General features: G+C 34.0%; 1 long non-coding RNA gene across 1 annotated transcript; it reads right to left on the reverse strand.

Moving 5' to 3' along the window:
* Window positions 1-4,497: 4,497 nt before the first annotated feature.
* LOC126727369 (uncharacterized) lies at window positions 4,498-5,837 on the reverse strand. The gene is made up of 3 exons (XR_007656227.1): window positions 4,934-5,837; window positions 4,627-4,736; window positions 4,498-4,507 (listed from the first exon to the last, which is right to left on the reverse strand). It is a non-coding gene; the product is annotated as an uncharacterized LOC126727369 (long non-coding RNA).
* Window positions 5,838-6,212: the final 375 nt, after the last annotated feature.

Raw genomic sequence — 6,212 nt, forward strand, 5'->3', positions numbered from 1 at the left:
CACCAAAGAAAAAAAAAAAAAAAAAAAAAAAAAAAAGACAAGAACAATCAAGAGTGACAGTGGTGTATATCCAAAATAGTCTAACTCTTGAATATACAGCACATGTTTTAAACCTCTTTAACTCACTCATTTTCCAATATGGGATTAACCTACTGTTTTTTCTTTTGAGAATACTAAGCATTTTAAAACACACACATCACATTAATAACATATATTAATCTTTATGAACACATATATATATATATATATATATATATATATATATATTTATCGAATTAGTAAGCCAATAATATTGACTAACTGATTCTAAGAGCTTCTTTTCATTCTTCCTATCCCAAGTGTTGTTTCAAATCTTTGCATTATCATTAGTGGTATGCTTTCTTGTGATAATAAAAGTAGTCTACATTTTTCTTAGCACATGATCTAGATTGATATCCATTTTTTTAAAAGTTCCTTCATCTTAACATGCTTTTGCCTTAGTTGTTAGACTCTAATTTTACAACAAGCTCATCAGCGTAAGAATCATTGCCACTCTTCTTCATATTTACATGCAACAATGAGAGCACTTGCAATACTCCTGAAATCTATGTCATAATTTTAATCAATTTCAACATTAAGGTTGCGTTTGGCATTGGCTGAAAAATATAATTTTTTTTACTAGCTTATTTTTGCTACTATTCATAAATCTCATTACACTTTTTAGTACTATTTATTAGTCTCACTATACTATTTCAACTAGTTTTTAGCTTTATCTATAGTATTTTTAGCAAAAAGTTTTCAGTTTCAACTAATAAACTATTCTCAAACGGACTCTAAAATTCTATTTTAATCCGATTCTATTTTTAATTGGGGTTGTTAACTATTTTATGAAAAATATTTTCAATATTTCAAGCACGTGATAGCATTTAGGAAATTTTGAGATGAGCCAAGTGAAATACGGAAGAAAATGATATTAGGGTCATAGATCTGAGACATTGTTTTACCACATTTAATTAGAGAGAAAGAATATAAATAAAAAGCAATAGAAACAAACACAAAAAACACTAAACTGTGTTTGGTTTGGCTTTTTTTTATATACGTGCGGTTTGGATTGAGATGAATCTTGCGTTTGTGTTTATGTTTTTTATTTTTTATTTTTTTTCTTTTACCCAGAAGCACGTGAACACAGCTGCCAGTGGGTCCCACAGCTGCTAGTGGGTCCCATGCACTGTGCACGGTACCCACACCACTTTCAACGTCCACACATTTGTTTGCAATTACACTGTCAATGGGTCTCGTATACTGTTTATGGGACCTACAAATCTCAACTTTTTCATTAAAAAAGGGTTCCCCGGTACTATTCACACATTTAAAAATTATTTTGCTACAGTGTTTTCAATTTTCAGTTTTCAGTTTTCAGTTTCAGCAACAATAAGTTCAATCCAAACAGACCCATAGTTAATTTATTTAAACACAATTTTTCAAATTTTCATTTTCTATCGATACAATAATAAGCAAGCCCAAACAGCACACCACTACTAAAAACATGTGTACCTATTATCATTGTTATCTAGAATGAGAAAATCTACAAACACAAAAAAAAAAAAGTTCAAACCCAATTGATATGGCAAATTGTTTAGTAATAGGTAAAAAAAAAAAATGTTGTCAATGATAAATCCGAATAAGAACCAATAAAAGCTTATTAACTCAATTGTTACGATAGATGTGAAATTTTGTGTGTTTGTGGCATTCCTTGCCTAGACTTTCAAACACCTAGTTATTTCTTGAGTAAACTTAAATCAGGCTTCAAGATCCAAGTTCTATTTAACAATCATGATATCTTCCATCTCGGGTTTACATTTTTTCCCCCTTTCCTATGGAAAGGGAAGCTCTATTAATTACATTTATTAGCTTACATACATGCTACAGCATAAGGTGGGGCAAGCTCAATGTATCCCACAAAAGAGGAATACAAGAAATCCTCTGTGCAGTACAAACAAACTAGGGAAAACAAAATACAAGCACTTGGATTTCATCTTGTTCCGGTGTTCCCCACTCTTCGTAGCCAAAAAAATCTGTGCATCCATTAGCTTACTAGTAGATATCATATGAGATTGCTCAACCCTCTAGTCCAGGCACAAAATCTTCCTAGAATCAGACACTTACACAGAAAACCATGGAGAAAAAACCAGAACTCAATTTGTTTCAAACAAAATATGTCTAAATACACCTGCCAAGCCAATTACAGTGTTATACTCCTTTCCTTTATGCACAAAACTCTGCTGTAACACTTTGTAAGTGATGATGATTTGATCGTCAGTTGATTTATGATCGTCCAGATGAAGCTGTTCCTCGCCAGACCAATCTTCTGCAACCCGTGGACGAACGAAAGGAAGTAGTTTGCCGGCGTTGTGCCTGCAAAAAGGCCTCCGATGCCAAAGTTAGAAAGATTGACAAAGGAGAACAAAGGGAGTAATTTGCTAGAGTGTTTTCTTACCCTCCCCCTTTCGGGGTTCCGACTTTATATATGTGTGTTTGCAGGTTTTCTCTTTTAGCCGTTGGTGGAGCCTTGATGGAGGCTTTAATCTAGCCTGGTAACGTCTTTGCTGGGTGTTAATGATGAGCTGCCATTCCCAACGGTCTGAAGGTTTGATTACTGTTTTGTAACCGTTCCGTGGAGAGTGGGAACGAGTGTTCGGATCTTTGAGCAACGACCTTACCTCTCAGGACGATTTTAGTAAGATCGTCCTTATCTTGCATTGTATGGACGATTATCATTTTGGTCGGGCTTATCAGTAAGTATTACCCAATTTTAAGGAAAAACCTGTCAACCAGTTTCCATGGTGGTCCTGAAGGCCCTGACTGGGTTTCCCTTGCAGGTACCATGTTAAGCTTTGCTAGATGACCGGAAGAGGGGACCAGGCTATCAAAACTGATATTTTTGGAGCAAGAACTGTACGGATATCTAAGTGGAAAAATTCCCTTGCATCTTTTTTTATCCAAGAAAATATAAGTCGTGATGAGCAGAAAGAGTGCATGTTTTGTGAACCAAATATTCCCAGTAGTCAAGAGAAAAGGAAACAAACCCAATTAAGAAGGTGAATGAAAGAAAGAAATCAGTTCAAAGAAGCAAAATGTAATACCAGATTCGATGCAATCTCATTGTAGGTCAATGCACGATTCCATTGACAATATGTTTGGAAGTTTGGAAGGAGAGAAGATTAGAGATTATCATATGAAAAGAGAGGAAAGAGGAGGAAAATACTTATCCCCATTTCTCTTGTTTTGACCTCCTTAAAAATAAAGAAATTGGAGAATATCCCTCCCTTTTTGGATGTCATAAAAATTAAAATGGGAAGAGAGGAAATGATAAAATATCATACAAATTGACAATTATACTTGAATAAAATTGAAAGGCTCATGAGATAAGGATGACTTACAAATTGTCAAATCCTAAAAGGCTCATGTACTGCTCATGACCATAAAAGCTAGAGTTTCTTCTTCCACTTATTAGCACTAGTTTCTAGTTGAATTGACCAAAATGAAAGGTACTTACTACGTTCCAACAACCCTATTAGTATTGGACTAGTCTTCATTATTTCCAAAAATTTTGGTAGTTCCAAAATCTGATATTTTTGGATTTAGATCTTTTTCCATTAAGATCTAACTTGCCTTTAAATCTCTATTAATAATCCTTAATCTAGAATCCCTATGAAGGTAAAGTAGACCTCGACCAATTCCTTCAATAATGTTGAAACGCTTTCTCCAATCTAATAGTTTTCCCTTGTGAGGATCTAATGAATTAAAACAAAATCATTATGAGAAACTCACAAGGTGAAAGAACATAAAATTTGAAAAAGAAGTTCTAGGGGTGAAGTTATAAGAGAATTGGAAAAGTCTGTTTCAATTGAAGTATGACAAAAAAAAAAACTCAAATGTCTCATAATACTATAACAGTAATTCCTGTTGCCCACAGTGTGTACGTACACAATGTGTGCAACAATCACTACTCATACATTGATATTTATAAGCAGAAAATTTACCTGTAACGCAAATGTATTATAAGAAAGGGCATCAAAATTAACTTACCAAAGAGGAATGCATCTAGAGTTTTGTTCAGCATGAATTCATAGATCAACATCTTTTCTTCTCCTTCAACACTGCAACCAAGGAGCCTAACAAGATTCCAATGTTGAAGTTTAAAATTAACTCCACACCATTCATAAATTCTTGTTACCCTTGTCCAGAAGTTTTAGAAAGTCTTTTTACTGCAATCTCTTGTCCATCTGACAATTTTCCCTATAAACAAACATCTAATGGTTAACTAGACATTCAAATTATTAGACAAGAAACATCTAGTAGGGCAACCATTACCCTGTATAAGGGACCAAATCCACCCTACCCAAGCTTGTTAGATAGATGGAAGTTGTTCGTTGCACTTGCTAGCTTCTCAAAATTGAATAATGGTAGGTCCTGGGCTTTAACTTGGTCCAGGTTGTCACTAAAAAATTTTGGTTATGCTTCTTCTCTGTTGAACAATAAGATCTTCACTTTCGTTATACTTGCTAACCTCCACTATAGTAGTGAGTAATGTAATATATGGCAACATTTACTAGTCCACTGAGCTAATTTAAGTGGGAATATTACCTTTTTGCTTTGCCATCCACCTCCACAGTAAATAAGTCCAGATGGAAAGGAAAATTGTTCCTGTAAATCAGTGATTGTGACAGTTTTTTTTTTCACATCTCCCACTTTATCTGTAAATCAGGGAAAAACAAAAGAATAATACTTGTTCAAACAAAATAGACTGCAAAATGGTGTTAAATCAAGAGTCTTTTAAATGGTGTTCAGTTGAAGTTATAGGACTAAGTTTCATATGGTATTAAACTGGACCATTAGTGGATAATTTGAAGTGTAATTTTCACATAAAAGCATAAAAAAATAAACAACTTACCAAGTTCTGAGTAGGCCAAATGAATGTAAAGTTCAACTCCAGAACTGGACAATTGCTTTGTATCAATTTGTTTATCAATCCAAGACATACAACCAATGCCAGTTTCATATACATATGCTATACAAGAACAATTCTCCAAGCACTGCTCTCTGCATTTGTTTTGGAAAGCAATTGACCAATCTGCAAAGTCTGTCACTTTCATCATCTTCAGTTTCAAAAACCCATCTTTTTTGTCTCCTTCACCACCAGTGTTCACCCTCTCACACTGCAACGGAGTCCTCCTAACACTTCTACTAGTCCAATTGCCACAATTCCATTCTTTGATATTCTTTGGCTCGAATCCCAGGAAGCAACTGCAAATTGGTGAATTCTGTGGAGATTGATACCATCATATTCTTCATTATCTCAAGATTTATGAGTGTTGATTAGTGCCTTAGGAATCATTGGAGCAACCCAAAATTAGCCATGGTGGCTTGAAGTTGCAATTAGAGCTCAGTCACAAATCCAGATGGTAGAGTAGAGAAAGGAATTGCGAAGTCAACTGAAAGCAAAAGCTTAGAGGGCTTGAGTACATAGATATTATGCACTGCAACTATCTATTCTAGTAGATTGGTTTCGGCAGTAAGACCACAAAGGGGTTTTTCCGTCCAATTCTTGAGTTTTCCTCTTCAATAGCACATCCATGTGTTATGGCTGTGTTATTGTAGTTTTGATTTCTGTGGGCTATTCATTTTATTTGCTTATCCATGCTTAGTTTTGATTTCTGTATTCTTATGTTAATTGGTTAATCACTTTAATTTGGACTTAATTCTTAGATTGGCCTACAACTGACTAAATCTTAATCAAGTTAGATTTGATTGTGCTCAAAAACTTATTTCTCCATTGTTTAGTTGACAAGAGAAAATAGGGGGTGAAATAGTGGATTTAACTCTTTATCCAACAAGATGTTAGTTGCCTTTAGATTTCTGTGAATAATTCTTAATCTAGAATCTCTATAAAGCTAAAGTAGACCTCAACCAATTCCTTTAATAATGTTGAAACATTTTCTCCAATTCAACAGTTTTTCCTTGTGAGGATCTAATGAATTTAAACAAAAGTATTAAGAGAAACTCACAGGATGAAAGGACATGAAGTGTGTGTTTAGATACCAATGAAAAATTAAAATTTTTTTACTATACAGCTTATTTTTGTTACTATTTATGGGTTTTACTGTACTTTTTGGTACTATTCATAGATCCTACTGCACTATTTCAACTAACTTTTACTTTATTTATAGTAC

This window comes from Quercus robur, chromosome 5 (assembly GCF_932294415.1).
Source record: "Quercus robur chromosome 5, dhQueRobu3.1, whole genome shotgun sequence".
Lineage (NCBI taxonomy): Eukaryota > Viridiplantae > Streptophyta > Magnoliopsida > Fagales > Fagaceae > Quercus > Quercus robur.